At 40.1% G+C, this 16,625-nt stretch overlaps 1 protein-coding gene and 1 long non-coding RNA gene across 8 annotated transcripts in view; both read right to left on the reverse strand.

Moving 5' to 3' along the window:
• CTDSPL (CTD small phosphatase like) overlaps positions 1-16,625 on the reverse strand; it is a 96,703-nt gene that overhangs the window by 57,636 nt on the left and 22,442 nt on the right. The window lies entirely within an intron of this gene.
• LOC120586756 (uncharacterized) lies at positions 3,911-9,514 on the reverse strand. The gene is made up of 2 exons (XR_005648789.1): positions 5,757-9,514; positions 3,911-4,868 (listed from the first exon to the last, which is right to left on the reverse strand). It is a non-coding gene; the product is annotated as an uncharacterized LOC120586756 (long non-coding RNA).

Consider the following 16,625-nt stretch of genomic DNA (forward strand, 5'->3'; position numbering starts at 1 on the left):
TGCTCAGCAATCTGGCTTTTTTTCTCTGCTAAAGAGGCAAATGCCACAGAATCCAGTTCAAAGTGTCAGTGAAGAGCTTGTTCTGCTGGCGGTCTGCTAGGCAGCCAGCCTTGGAGCTGACTTTATTCTACGGAATTCTTCACGTTAAGGAGATTTACTACGCAGTCCTCCAGCTCCACACAGGCTAAAAGGGAAGTCCTGATGCTTACGGGAGTGGGTCGCAGGGATCTTGTGAAGGAGGTAGAGCCACCAGTTTTTCTGTGATGGCCCATGCACGGGCTGTCTGAGTCAACCAGTTACCCAGCAGACGCAGTGGCGGTACAAGGCTGGCTTGGGAACCTGGCGCCAGCCAGAAGCAACTGCGTGTGGACTTGGCAGGAACTCTGCCCCAGCAGTGGCGGCACCCTGACCTGTCGTAGCTTCCCTGGGGAAGAGTACAAGTGCAGGGTGGACGAGAGAAGAGAGGCTACTGGGCTTCTGTCCCGAGGCTCCGAGCTTGTGCTTGGCGTATGATGAAGCCAACACGCAGCCCAAACTGATGGGAGCCTGGTGGAAGCATGACACAGCCTTTGCTGACTGCTCGCCTGGACAGCCTTGTGATGTCTCTCACGATAACAAGGCCCTCTTTGCCTGGCTCTTGTTGACCCTAAGGGCCCAGATATGTGTTGTTTCTCTCTCTCTCTCTCTGTATCAAGAATTACACAAATTACCTAAAACCCCTATTGAGGAAACGGAGAGGCCTTATTCATCAATCCTCATGTCCCCTTCCCCCACAAATGCAAGCTCTCACATCCAAACAACTCCCCCCACTCCTGCCCCTACCTCCAAAGGCAGCCTTATACCTCAGGGCTCAAAGCTGTTTTGCAGCAGCTGTGATAACAACAAGGAGGCCTCTCCAGTGAGTCACTATTTCAAAGTATGTGCATACACATTCCCTCATTTATCCTAACAGCTGCCCTTCCTTCACCTCTCAGCAGCTTGAGATGGAGAAGGAGGTAGCTACCAGCAGCTTCCTCGTTGAATGACAAGGTCCTCCTCAGGAAAGTCAGCAATCAAATTGGCTGCCGTTTCCCAAGTCTTCATTTTTTCATAGAACTCACACTTTCCACCAAGCCCTCGTGTTAGTTAGCAGTGGTCCAGGCTGCCGGTTGGTTCTCTAACGGCCAGAAAACAAGAAGTCCGCCACCATCTGAAATAGTCTGCAACAACGAGCGGGGCCTACCTGGGACCTGCTCTCAACCTCAGGGGAATGGTGTTTCCTGGAGCGCGGCCTGCACGGGTTTCATGATGAATGGTGACCCCTGGAGTGGTACGAAACTAGGCACCTGGGACTCTCCGAGACGGAGTCCTGGGATCCACCGGCACTTGCCACGGCCACAGCTCTCTTTGAGGAAAGAAGCCGCAATGCGTCCTGTGGCTAAAGGACAATGGTCACCCCTGTGCAGCCCGGCGTAAGGCTGCCTGACTGTGATGTTCTTCACTGAGTAGTGACTCACCGACCCTAGACGCTGTCTCTTTTGGGGGGTCTGGATGTGAGATGCAGCAGTGGTCGCAGAGACAGCAGCTGGGGTGAGACAGTAGAGAGAGGAGAGGAAGCAAGAGAAAGTGGGCAAAGGGACCAGCTTCCTACGCCTGGAGGCCTCCCTAGGGCAGGGAGCCACAGACGCCCAATTCTAAAGCGACAGAGGACAGCGGGTTCCCAGAGCTCCTGGTATGTCCTGAACAATGAGGAGCCAACCAGCCTGCAGGGAAGTACAGAAACCCATGGTGAATGGACTGTGTGTTGCGGGGCCCGTGCTGAGTTTGCCCTTGTCCCTGGGGGATCTTCACGAGGAGCACCCATCCTCTGAGGCAAGCAGGGCGTAGCTCCTTTAAACTGAAAGAGCCTAACTAGAAGAGGGAGGAATTGTCACTGAGGAATAACTGAGCTTCAAAGAGATTAAGTGACTTGCTGATACAGACACCGATGGCTGCTTACCCATCAAACATTCCCCTGTCTCCCTTTCTAATAGAACCCTGATTTCCTTAGGGATGGTAATGTGCCAGCTACGACTTCTCCCACAGAGTCCCTCGGAGCTAGGTGGTCACATGACAAAGTCTGGCCAGTGAGATATAGGCTGAGAGTTTCAAAATAAGTTTTGCTTTTCTGACGTAGGACTTGTCCCCTGACCCTTCTTCCTGCCTGGATCAGTCAGGATGAGATCTCACAATGCAGCAGCCACCTTGGAACCATGAGGATGAAAGCCACATGCCAAAGACAGCACAGATAGGAAGATAAGGGATGGGGTCCCTCATGACACTGTATGAATCCAGAACTCATAATGTCAGAAAAGTAACCACCTACTTGTTTAAGCCACTGCTGGGTGGGTTTTCTCATTTTTATGGCTGAATGCATTTCTAGCTGATATACCTAATCTAAGTCACAGAGCTGCTGGTAAATGGTGAAGCTGGGACTCGAACCAAGGTCTGTACAACTCTAGGGGCCACCTTGCTTGTTTTCCCAGGACAGTACTATTTCTAGCTCCTAGGACAAGAGATCTGCAATTTAAACAAGATGCTGTATGTAAAGGAGCACTTGACACATCATAGCAAATGCCCACTAAATACTAGCCGCTGTTATCACCATTATTATTAGGCCACGCCCCTTAAAGCCCCTCTGTTTTAAGAGACCACAGACAAACCGGGACCCAGAAAGAGGTGTCTTCTCTTTCTGAAGAAGAAAGAGTGAGGAAGGGCCAGGTCTTCTGCCCTAACAGGGCTATTGGGCGCAGAGGGGTTGTCCCCTGAGATAAACTCTCATTCCCAGAGCCCGCTTGACCTCTGGGAAGAGCAGCACAAACACAAAGTGACCCCTGGCATAATCAGTGGATTTGAGACTCCCTCCCTGTTCCTTCAATCTGGACCCAGGTCCCTTTGGAGCATATACAGAAAGCCAGACAGAGGCCCCGAGAAGAGGGCTAAACAGGCTCAGTTAGGGGCACCAGGCACCCCAGCAAACTCACACAGTTCTCCTCCGTCTCTAGACAGAGAAGCGTATCTCCTGAAACAACGGATACCACCATTTCTACAATGGAACACTGGGAACATCTAAATGGCTCATGTGAGGTGCTATTTAACCATTTCCCGTTTAGGAAAACAAAGTGCAGCTTGCTGCCAGCGTTAATTTAATTTTACATAAACACGCTCTTTGAGGCTGAAGCAAATCTGACTTATTTTCAATGTGAAAATAAGATATTAAAACTGTTCTTGGAGTTATTTCCAAACAGAACTTTTCTCTAATCCTAATGTAACAGAAATGTACACATAAATCAGATTCATCAAATGAATCTCCGGCTAGCAACTGTCTGAGAACGATGTTAACATCACGCGTAGGAATGTTACGTTTTCTAGGATTTGACATTTTCAGCGATCGAGAATTTCTATATTTTGTAAATGGAAATACCACTCCTAAAAACAGCATTCTATAAATAGAATGATGTCATTTGTTTCCAAAGTCTATCATACTAGAGCGATGCGAAAGTAATAATAAAAGCGAGATATTTCGTGGCAAACTTTGGGGGTGAGGTTACGGCTGTAATCCGTGAGTTATCTTGGGGTAAAGGATGCGGCCGCAAGCACTGCCAGCAAGTATTCTCAGGGCAAAGGGGTAATGGGTTTAAAATGTGATGTTGTGCCCACAAAATGGAATGAATATTCTATAGTCATCAAATATGATATTAAGAGTTTCTAACACAGGAACACACTTCTGTGACAAATAGCTGGCATATTAAACTATACATGTGGCATATTTCCCAAGATTCCCTTATGATATTTATGCATATACATATGTAACTGAAATTAAAAAGGCAAGAAGAAAAATCTTAGAAAGCCAACAGTGGTTAACATCTTTAAGTTGTGGTATTATGGATGATTTTTTTTTTTTGTCTCTACACTTTCTGTATTTCTAAGATGTCTATAGTTCTTTTTACAGCCATAAGAGAAATCTTTATAAATAAGTAGACGGAAGGGGAAAGTGTGTTAATGACAGAAGTTGTGATATAGTTTTTATTATTTGGACAGGATATGTCTTTAAAAATATGCTGTTTGCCAACAGTAAAAGAGCACATTTCAGTGAAACATTTTTAAAATGGAAGAGAGTCTCTGATGTGGCACCCGTCAGCTCCCAGCAGAGAAGAGCATCTTCTTCCCTTTATGGGGGCCTGGGTCTGGGGCCACATCTTTCACTCGTATGAAGCAGCTCTGATCTGAGACTCCTCTCACTGGGGTTCCCTGAGAGAAGACCCTCTTGTAAAAGACTCGGTGGTTTTGAAATTACTCTGGATTCATTCCATCCATACATGTGAATGCTGACCATCTGTGCCCCATTCACAGAGCTCGAATATATATGACGTTTGGAGAGGTGTAGCTGGGTGTCATTCAAATGGTTTTGATGAGATCGGGACATGGTTTCCCTGCCCGGTAAGATGAAAAGTGAATGCTAAGAAACACATTTTCTCTGCAACAAAGCTCTCTGTATATAACCAGCCTTCCATAAAGGATCAAGCTTGTGTCTCTGGAACTGGGTCTAAGCCACTTGTCGAACTTACTAATGGGAGTGCTCTGGACTACCTTTCTTTCTGTTTTCCTCCCAAAGGTTTGTGCTTCCACATCACACAACTTTTTCAGCAGCTCAACTTTTTCAGGAGTGCTCTGTCTACCTTTCTTTCTGTTTTCCTCCCAAAGGTTTGTGCTTCCACATCACACAACTTTTTCAGCAGCTCATTCTTTTCCTCACATCAAATGCTTGATCTCAGTGGTCTGAAAATAACAATAGTTCCAGCATCTTGCCTTTACTCTTGACACAGTAGATGCCCAGCGAGACATGTAGGCTTAGAGATGAAAAGTCAATTTTTCATCACCCAATGGTTCAATAAATATATCGTTTGGGACTTTTTTTTTCCTGGACCAAAGATCAAACTATATAGCATATTAGAGATATTAAAATTATTAGATATTAAAATTATTAAACATTAAAAATATTAAAAACTCATGCAGTAACAGATTTTCAACAAAAAAATTTGTTTGCCCTACATAATTATAAGATTCTATTTCCTTGCATCTAAGAATTGCCAGAAAGATGTAACATTCTGTGAAGATTTCAAGTTTGGATTATTCATTCTCGTCTGTGACATATTCGGAACTACTAGATCTAACGTGAGACGAGCCTTGTAAGGCTTCCCTTATGACCCCCACCTAGCATGACAGAGTCATTTTTTCATAATGTAAAAGTTCAATAGTTTGAAATATTACAACTCTGAAAAACAACAATACCACACAGTGACAGTTCATGAGCTCTGACACCCAGAACATGGAATCTGCAATATATTTAAGCAGTATAATCCAGACTTTATAAAGAGTTGGCTAATACAGCAAAATAACATTGCAAGAGAAAATATTTAATCTGAACAACAAGTTTTTCAAGCAGCCATCTGATTAGAGAATGCTAGAATTGGAAGGACCCTGGAGATCAACTACTCTAACTCCTTCAAGTTAAAGCCTGGGCCTGGGTACCCCTTCCAGGTTGCATGATTTCAATAAAGTCTCACAGTAAGTCGAGGCGGGGCTCCCATCTGGGCTTCCTGCATTTCTAGATACCAATAAGTAACACTTATGTTGAAGCATTCATCTCTCTCCCCTGTCCAAAGACACAATGTCTTCTACCTACCCACTGGCTAAAACCCAAGCCTGGTTTTCACACTTTTCTAGCTTTATTTCACATTTCTTCAAACATCTGCACAGGCTTCATCCTTTGTGAACCTGGGATACTGTCTCTTCTGTTGAAGCCTGCTGTCCTGTTGGTATCTAAAATATCTCCTCCTCCAGGCAGCCTCCATGGTTCGTTCACCTAATGTGCTCTCACTCTGCTGAACAACCACATCAGCTTGTCCATACCTCTATGAGAGGATGTATTGCACTTTATTATTTGTATATTTGTTTTCTATCCTTCATTAGATTGCAAGTTTCCAGGGGACAGGGAAAATACTCAATTCATCTTAATTATTCCACAGTCCTTTGCTTACAATAGCTTTCAAGAAACTGGAAACAAATGTGTTCATAACACATTTTCCTTGTCTATAAAAGCAGATCCCAATGAAGGCTCAACTAACTGCATTTCGGTAACTCTGTGTACACGGAACTAAAAGCACAGTTCTCAACCCCCAACACTTTATTGTAAAAAATTTCAAATATACAACACAGTATGTTTAAGATCACCTAAATTCTACCATTAACATTTTACTATACTTGCTTTATTGCACAGCTATACACATATCCATATTTCTATCCATCCCTCAGTCCATCTAATCTTTTTGATATATTTCAAAGTAAACTACATGTATCATTCTACTTCTAAATAATTCAGCATGCCTGTCATTAACTCCTGTTCAATATTAATTTTTTTCTTTTGAGGTAAAATTTACATTTAATGAAGTGCTCAACTCTTTTAAGAGTACATTCACTGAGTTTAGACCAATATATGCAGCTGAATAAAAAAAACCCTTACTCCTCCATAGGTAATCACTGTTCTCCCCCCGCCCCCGCCCCCCCCGCCATCATAGACTAGTTTTACCTGTTCTAGAATTTCATATAAATGAAATTGTATAGTATACACTCTTTTTGTGGAAGACTTTTTTCACTCGGCATGTCTTTAAGTTCCATACATGTTGCTGCATGCATTAGTAATTTCCTCAATATTGCTGAATAGTATTCCATTGTATGAATATAGCACTGCTTGTTTATCCATTTTCTTATTGATGGGGACACCTAGGCTTTATATGAGTTTATTTGTGAACATATTTCCATTTCTCTTGTATAAATAACTATGGGGAGAATCGCTGGGTCACAGATGTGTATATTTAGTTTTATAAGAAATGCCAGACTTTGGTCCAAAGTGTTGTCTGATATGGTAGCTGATAACTACATGAGGGTATCCAAATTTATTTAAATTAAATAAATTAAAAATTCAGTTCCTTAGTCTCACTAGCCACATTTCAAGTACTCATAGCCAAACATACCTAGTGGCTACCAGATGAGACAACACAGATACAGAATATTTCCATCATCACAGAAAGTTCAATTGGACAGCACATTTAAGATCTTTCTTTTTTAAAAAATGTCCTTTAAATACTGTTTTACTTGCACCCTGCACATTTTGATGTTGTTTTAAAATTACCATTTAGTTAAAAATATTTTCTAATACCTCTGTGATTTCTTCTTTGAACCATAGATTAATTAATTATAAGTGTTGTTGAATTTCTAAATATTTGGGGTTTCCCAAGTTATATTTCTGTTATTGATTTCTAATTTAATTCCCTTGTGGTCAGATATAGTATATTCTCAAAATACTTCAAATTTTTAAACTTTACTCAGACTTGCTTTATGGTCTAGCATTTGACCAACTTGGTAAACATACTATGTGCATTTGAAAAGAATGGGTATCTTGTTGTTCTTGAATGTAATATTCTCTAAATATCAATTTATGTCTTAACCTATGTCTTTACTGATCTGTATATGTGTGTGTGTAATTGTTCTATCAATTACTGATGATAGAAAAATCTCTAACTCTAATTGAGAAATTTTTTGTTTCTCCCTTTCATTCTGTGAACTGGTACATATGTTGTTGATGGCAACTTTTACTTGGCTAGTATAAAATAAAAAGCTCTGACTAAAAGATATAACAAAGAAGTTTTTGGTGTCTCACTAATATGCTGAAGTGTACAATGAACTATGCTGCTTATTTGGGTGTTCACAGTAGTGTTGTTTACTAAGACCCAAAAACTAACAGTTTCCTTTAGAAGTTTTCAAGTTCCATGTCTTTATTTATTTTTAGATATATTTCAAACATGCCAATCTGAACTAATTATGGGAAGGAGCAGCTTGCATTTTTAATGTTCTCTAAAAAGTGTGCTTTTGGTTTCACTTCTGGTATGGCCAAGTAACCTCCTCCTAGACTGATTCTCCTGAGAAAGCAATGATAAACTAACTCTAGACAAAAAAAACCCAAAACCAAAAAACAAAACAAAAAAAAACAACTAACAGCACTGTACAAAGACAAAAAGTAGGTAGATTTTAAAGGAGGGTTGACCACTTGAAGAAGGAAAAACATCTAAATGTGCTTCTCAATATTACAGCATTTAGCCTGGTGGCAGGCTGCACTAAGTGCCATGCTGAGTGGCCATAATTCCAATAGAAAGCATGTGTCCTTGGTAGACAGATTTCAGGACAACAACAGCCACTGGAAAGTGAAGAAGGAATACCAGAAGGTATAGAGTCAGAAACAAAGAGGCTTGTGTATAAAAATTCTGCCTAGAATTCTGGCTGACTCCTGAACCGTGTATGCATAAGGCTGCCTCTAACCAACCCAGCTAAGGAAAAATTAACTGAGCCAAGAATTGAGGTGCTGCTGGAGATACAGAGTTTGGTGTTAGTTCAACCAAGCTGATTGCTGGCTAAAGCAAAACCCAAGATAAACAACTCACCCGGCTCCCAAATAAACATCTTCAGAAGGAAAGAATTCAGAGTTTCCATAATACAATAGTAAAATGTTCAAAATACAATAAAAATTATTAAACAAACAAACAAACAGGAAAATGCAATGCATCCTTAAGGAAAAAAAGGGATCCCAAGTGCAATCACCAGATAACCCAGATATTGCAATTAGCTGATAAAAATTTTTAGGCAACTATTATAAATATGCTCAATGGCACAAAAGAATATGTGAAATCTGTAGGAAACCTTGGCAGAGAAATAGAAACTATAAAAGAGAATCAAATGGAAGTTCTAGAGCTAATAAAAATACAATGTACAAAACTTTCAAAAAAAAAATCATTGGATGAGCTTAAGAGAATTGAGATAATATAGGAAAGCGTCAGCGAACTTCATGACAGACCAACAGAAATATCCAATCTGAAGAACTGAGGGGAAAAAAGACTGCTAACAAAAAAAAAAACTGAACAGAATCTCAGACCTTTAGAATATCATAAAAAAAAAATCTACCATGAGGCTACATAATTATGTTCCCAAAAGGAGAGAATGGAATAAAAAAAATATTTGAAGAAATAATGGCTGGAAACTCTTCAAATCTGGTATAAAATCTAAATTGATAGATTCCAGAATCTCAAGGAACTCTAAGCAGGATAAATACAAAGAAAACTAAAGATAAAAAGACTGAAATCTTGAAAGTAGCTAGAGAAAAATGATACATTACGTACAGGTAATAATGATTCCAGTGACCACTGACTTTTATCAGAAACCAAGGGAGCAAGAAGATATAATAGCATCTGGGAAAAAAAAGACTTCAACCCAGAATTCTATATCCAGTGAAAATATCCTCTAAGAATGAAGGTAAAATAAATATATATTACATTTGTCATGTTTTAGTTAAAACTTTTAATTTTATACTAAAACTTATCCATGTAGCAGTTTGCCACCAATTCAGAGAAACTTTAAAACACATGTTTTAAAGTTAACAGTAATTCAAATACGGGTGGGGTGGGGGACCAACAAATCTGTCCTCAGTTTTCCTTTAATATTGAATAAGTGCGTATGTAGTTATTTTTATGTAATCTGATCTAAGACTGGGAGTCATTTACTTTCTGTCAAGATTTTCTGGGTTAAAGTATCTGTCTATTCTTCTCTTTCTTTTCCACAATTATACTCTAGGAAAATGAAGGAATAGTTATATTCATTCCTCTAAGCATCTTTCAGACCTAGAGAAAGTATGCTGAACTGACCATTTAAAACTCACCCCAAGAGTTCAAAATGAAGGGTGGGCAAACTATTAGGCATGAGGAAAGAAAACAGATAGGCAACGGTATCCTGAAAGAACATATTCAAGTTGGAGAATTAACTGCCAAAGTTGAGACTGAGTCAATATTTGCATTAGAAATCTCAACTTGAATTAATACATTTGTTGGACTTGTTAGTCCAGAAATAGTTCCCGAGAGAGCTCTGGAAGTGTGACCTTCTCCCGCACATCTGCTCTGACTTTATGAGTTCCCTTAATACTTTTTAATGTTGCTGCTAAGTGTTAATTTTTGCTCAAAGAAGGATTAGCAAACAACCTGTTGGTAGTACAAAACAAAGATTCCCTTCACACCGGCCTTCCTTAAACCTAGAAGCAGACTGTTTTTCCAAACTGTTAACATCCCAAGCTGACTGCCAAACATAGTTATTAACTAGCCTCTGACATCTAAACAACAGCTGTGTTTTGTCCTGTTAAAAAGCAGCCTCACCCAGACAGTGACTCTCCAAAGGTCAGCTGCGTCCTGCAACAGGAAGTCCACTCCATGGTTGGTGGCACATGCCGGCACAATGGAATGGTCTATGTTTGTCCCAGTTCCCTTTCCTCCCTTTCGGCTAATCTTCACTGGTCGTAAATGTCCAGCTCGTCTTGCACAGGAAGCAGGGGCCTTAAACTTCATCCTGCTCCTTCACTGCTGCTCTCACTCTTACACAAACTCTTTTGTCTGATGATCATCTTCGAGATGCCACCGAAAATGGTGCTGATGACAAAGGACCAGAAGATAAAGTAAAAATACTTGCCCCAGAAGCAAACACATTTATTTAGTGGCCGGCATGGCTGCAGTGCTTTCTTCCATCCCCTACCTCTCATAAGGATCGTCCCTCCCATTTTACAGGTAGGGAAACTACAGTTGCTCAGAGCATTTAAATGAACTTCCCATGATCATGTGGCTTTGGAAGGATATCATGAGAGCATCCAGTTCTCTTTGATTTAAGTTTAAGGGTGTGTCTATTCCGGCAACCTTCAAGAGTAGAGACACCCTTCAAAATTCCACTGGATTAAGAAAAAAAAAACTTGTCATACATATTGATGGGAGGTAGGTGGAAAGTTGATTTAAAAATTTACCTGGAGGAGTAAATGCACAGGAATAGCTAATGTCATTTTAATAATAACGATGTAGTACTTGCCTTTACAGTTATTAAAAAATATGTTAGCAGGCTAACACATAAAGCAGTGTGGTATGTTTACCTGGCTGATAGTAAGTACTCAATACATGTTAGTTATCATTATTATAATATGCTATGTGCATTTTATATATATATATATATATATATATATATATATTTTTTTTTTTTTTCCTCATTTAGCCTTTTTATCCCCACTTTACAGATCAGAGAGTTCAAATAACTTGCTAAAACTCACAAATTAAGTAAATGGATGATCTGGAATCTGAACTAAGGCTGTCTGATTTCAGAGTTAAGGGTGTTACTGCAGCATTAACATTAATATCAAAAGTCTGGGAGAACCTAAACGATCATCAGGGAACTCAGATAAATCAAGATGCATCTGTATAAAGAATATTCCTGACTCCTGCTGGGTCCCCACACGGCATGCAGTGCCTCTCCTTTATAGGGGTGTGAGTACTTTATGTGTTTTTTCAGTGGCATTGGCCTCTTTGTACTGCTATTCAGTTACCTCTATAAATTAAGACCCTGGCTCAGCAAAGTGTTACCATTTCTGAACTCAGCCGAGTCTGAAGCAAACGGATATTTATTGTGTTTTCCAAGGATTTGATCATTTCACTTCTAAAAGGCATACCCATGCAATTTCTAATGCATATCCTGGTGACATTTCTCATGGATAAGATGATACTAATCTTGCCAGAGGAATTAATAATGTATCTAAAGGATGAGTCGACGACCTACATAAAACCGATGTGTATACATGCGATTGAAATTATTCTTATGTTTCTAAAGAGAATAATGGCTGATGCAATGGGAAGATGCTCTATCGCTAACACTGCAAAAACTATCACATATTCCTTTAACGAGGAGGAGCTCTGTGAACCAACATATGCAAATATGGTTTAAAGAAATTAAATACCTACCACTGATGAATCATCCTAGCCTTCCTCCACACCTTTTAATGGGAATGACTGACTTAATTAACATCAGAAGTTGAAAATATCCATAATTGGATGATTACTTCTGCAACAATCTGCTAACATAACATCAAATGCTACAGATGGAGGACAAAATACAAAAATTAAAAAATAAATCTAAGCTCCCCCCAATGACTATTCCTAAGAACAAGGCAGATCTATATATGAAAAGATGTCTGTGATATGTCAACAGGAAAACAGGTTGCATTTCATAGGTAAGATCTCATTTTTGTTGAATAATAACTATATACATGCAGTCATAGTTTTTTGTGAAATACATGTGTGTACACATGTATGTTATATATGTATGTACATATATATGTGGTGTACAAAGTTGTACTACATATATACAACGCTTTTTCTTTTGTATTGTTTATCACATGCTTATATAAGAAACAAAAAAGATTTTAAAAAATGGCTCACTACCTAAAAAATAAAAGAAAGATCCTTTTCAAAGGAAAACTCTTCTATAAATGGGTTAAATCACAACTAATTGAAAGTGCGTAGCGGTCCTCCCCGACTAGAAGTTTGGTACAATAGTTTCCACTATAAAAGGGCATTCTAAGCCTGGAATAGAGCAGCTTTAATGCAGACCAGTCTATACAAACAGCTGTGGCTTAGCTTGTGACTGGCCTGGTGCCCTGCACACCTGTGTGTAGGAGTAGAAAGGCTCTTTCCTGTACAGTCATTTCTTTCAGACTGTGCTGGACAACAGGAGCAGAACACAGAGAAATGAATGGCTGCTTGAATATCACCATGATTTGAGTGGTCCAATTCTAACCAGACTCAGTGAGCCCAGACATGGATTAGCCTGGACTGAAGGACGCTCCAGATTTATGATAAGGCTGACCTCTAGTCAGCAGTGATGATAGCTGGAGAGGTCATCACCCTCTGGGTGAGGGGTGGGGATGAAGGGAAATCTGGTCCATTCTGTGTTTTCTATATTGATCGCTGGGTTGGAAGCTTTAGTACCACACCCCAACTCCAACCTGGAGCAGGGGTGGGAATGGGATAGCCTTGTATGCCCACTGGCTAACTCTACTTCCTGGGGCCAGCCTAGAGACACGCTGTTGAGTCACACTGGCAAGCTTCAGATGGTAAAGAAGTGAAATCATCTGATGCCATATTCAGCCAGCTGGTGCATTTCAGATAGAATTTCTGAAGCTGTCTCAATAGCAAAGTGGCAAATTGCTTTCTAAATTCACTTATGAAGGGGATTTTCTCCTTCCTTCCTTCCTTCCTCCCTTCTTTCCTTCCTTCCCTACTTCCTATCTTCCTTCCTTCCTCCCTCCTTTCCAGCTTCCCTCCCTCCCTTCCTCCCTCTTTCCCTCCCTCCGTTATGAGGCATGCACCCCTGCTTGGCCTTACAACTTCATCTGAAATTCGGCTTGACTCTGGCAGGAGACAGCCGAGTCGAGTCGCCAGCAAAAGGACAGGGAGGATATCTTGTGACAAGGAACCTGGAGACAGAGAGACTAAATCTGATCAAGACTTTGATTGTGTGCTACCATCCCCTACACTGGTAGTAGCAAAAGCTTTTTAGATGATGCAAGCTTGAGTTTCTCATTGATGGTCAAACTTTTGACCTTTCATATAATTTTTCAATTAATTTTCATTTTTGTCAGAGCAAGCAAAGTCTCATGGTTTAAATCAAATTGCTCAAAAATACTGAAATAAAAAATAGTACCTTGAAGTAAACACTTTCAATGCTTTTAGCATTTTTACCAAATATGATGTTAATATTGCCATTTCTTGGTTTATCTATTTATCCTTCATCTATTAACTTCCTGTTATAATAGTTTAGATTTAAGCTCTTTTACACCATCTACCACATTTCCCTTTCCCTTCCATTATTTGAATAAAGAACTGTTCACCAAAGGGCCAAGTTTACCCATTTTTTTTTTCTTTGTACGATTTTTTCCCTTGGAGTTAACACCTCCCTCTTTATTTCATTTGCTTAATTTTCTATGTACTTATATTTGAATTTTTCTGGAGTTTTAAATGTTGATGATAATATGCTTAGGTATGGGTAATTTTCTTTTCAATCAGTGTACTGGGCTCCAGATTTAAAGCACTTTTCAATCTGAACTGTTTTGACCTTCAGTTCTGAAATGTTTCTTTTATTATTTCTTTGATAATTTCCTTTCCTATGTTTCCTTTGTTCCTTTGCCTTGAAACTCTTATTAGATACTGAAACTCCTAGACATGCCATTTAAAATTCTTATTTATTATTTTGCCTCTATTTCCTATCTCTTTGCCTTTTCCTTTTACCTTTTGGAAACTTCCTGATTTTGTTTTCTGGCCCTTCTATTATATTTAAAAACAATTTAAGTGAGTTATAGTTTTATTTTCTAAGGTCTCTTTCTTGTCCTCAGATATGCTAATTCACTTTTTATTATGAAAAATTTCAAAATCTGGTGTTCAAAATAATGCCTTGCACACATGTGCTCAGTGAGACTGTATAGTCATTGTCCTTCCTCTATAGCACAGTGTGGTCCATGTCCTATAATAGAACTTAAATAAAAGCTGGAGCTGTTAGGGACTCCTGGCTATTGCCTGCCACCCAGCCATCTAGCTAGTATTCTGATTCCCCAAATTGCCTGGACAGGCAGCAATAAAAAAATATATAGTCATCTTAGGTTTTGCTCTCACTGTAAATATTTAAAAAAGTATTTATTTTAAAAGACCCAGAGGTAAGATTATAGATTTCAATCCAACCAGGTTTTCCTGGGCCTCATCTGTCCCCACAGTAACTTCCTGCTAAGGCAAATGGCAAGCTACCAAGTGCTGAGGCAGAGCCAAAGCTTTCGGCCTGGTCTGGCTGGCAGCAGCCACCTGTAGCATATTTTCCATCCATGGAGCTAAAGGACTCTGGTTTGAACATCATCTCCAAAAAGCATGGGCAACTAACGAACCATTCTGGCTCCCCCTAGGAGATGAGGATGATGCCTGCCCTAAAGATGGCTCCAAAATGGAGACAAAGTGGCTCTCAGGTCTCTAGAGGTTTGAGCCTTATGTTGTGATGAACACCAAGCAGTCTATTCAAATCAGTTAGTCCGCTTTTAAAGAAATATTACACCATTCAAACAGGGCAGTCTAAGAAGTATTTCAGTGGCTAGCATCTGAGATAACTTGCTAAGTGCTCATGGGCTAGCATCTCCCATCCTCAAACAGAAATAAGCCACCGGAACCTGCTTTTCTAATGCCCTTCTAGGGCTCTGCAATATTTGGAATCTCAAGTATGGCACCACTACGTCTGAAGCACCAAGGAAGGTTAACTTGGTCATGTGATACAGGAAGGTGATGCTTTGGTAACTCTATAAGTTGAGTTTTTTTTACAGAAAAGTTTGATAAACCGTATGATTTCAGAGATGAATTCAGCTTTGTGTCACTTCAGAGACTGATGTAATCTTACTTTTCGCTTAAAAACACTACCAAGGAGTGAGAAAACACTGGCAATATGGCTAATATAAGACAAACTTTCATACCTCCCATTGGTGTTAGCTTGATAGTAAATGTCGGGAGCTGTTTTTCCTGCTGTCAAGCCAACATGTGCCAAAAAATGGCACAGGGCACGCACGGATCTTCCAGACCCAATCTTTATGACTGCAGCTGCTGCCATGTCCTCATCTATCACACCCTTCACTCTAGCATTAACACATCTTTTAAAAGCACCCTCTCCCCCACCTTCAGCTCTGCTCATCTGTGTGGTTGCAGCCAATTATATAACCGCCATCTTATCAAAGCACCAAAATGCTGAGTTGCTGTATAATTTCTTAAATTATGCATGGCTTGACCTTATTGCTAAGAAATACCTAGCATATTGTCTTCAGAGGTCCAGGAAGCATTTTCAAGAGCTATTACTATAGTATTTGTTATTCCTCTGATCTATGCTCATGCAACAAAGAGGGAGCTGATAACTGTGTAGAGCAGCGAGTTACCTCTTTAGAGTCTCATTAATTCATCGTACTTTTCATGAAATATTTATATTGAATTATTAATTGCAATTAACAAAGACATTAATTATTCAACATTTACTATGGGCCAAACACTATTTCAAGTGCTTTATGTGCATTAATTTGTTATCCTCATAACTATCTGGTGGTAGGAACTACTGTTATTTTTACATTATAATTATATTATTTTTATAATTTTTAGTTTCACTTTATAGATGAAACAACAGAGGCAAAGGGATGTCAAAAGTCAGGCAGCTAGAAATGGTGGAACTGAGATACGAACCTGGGCAGACGGTATGTCCAAAGTCTTCCCCTACTCACGACATAAGCCACTCTTCCTGCTTGTCATCCTGGCCCAGGACTACGCATGCTGGGATTTAGAGAGCTCTAGGCACATGTTTGGCTTTGGTTTACTTGGGTGTCCTGTGGCACTGGCAGTTGGCAGGCCACAGAGGCTGGGCATCCACACTATATAGAAGGTACTTAGAAACACCTTGGCAAATGGGGTGTTTCCGACAAGAACGCCACTACATTCAATATTTACCCAAAAGTACTTTGAAGAATAATTTGGCTCTAGGGAAAAACAGCAGCTTGGAGCCAGGCAGGTTGAGCCAGGCTGGTTGAGCACTGAGCTGCCGCTGTTACACTCTGGACGGGAATCAGGATGTGGGGTAACCCAAACCTGCACCTGAGAAGCTTCAGAAAAGCTTAAGTGTCCACGGGGCCA

The sequence above is a fragment of the Pteropus medius genome, unplaced genomic scaffold (assembly GCF_902729225.1).
Source record: "Pteropus medius unplaced genomic scaffold, Ma_sr-lr_union100, whole genome shotgun sequence".
In the NCBI taxonomy this organism is placed as follows: domain Eukaryota; kingdom Metazoa; phylum Chordata; class Mammalia; order Chiroptera; family Pteropodidae; genus Pteropus; species Pteropus medius.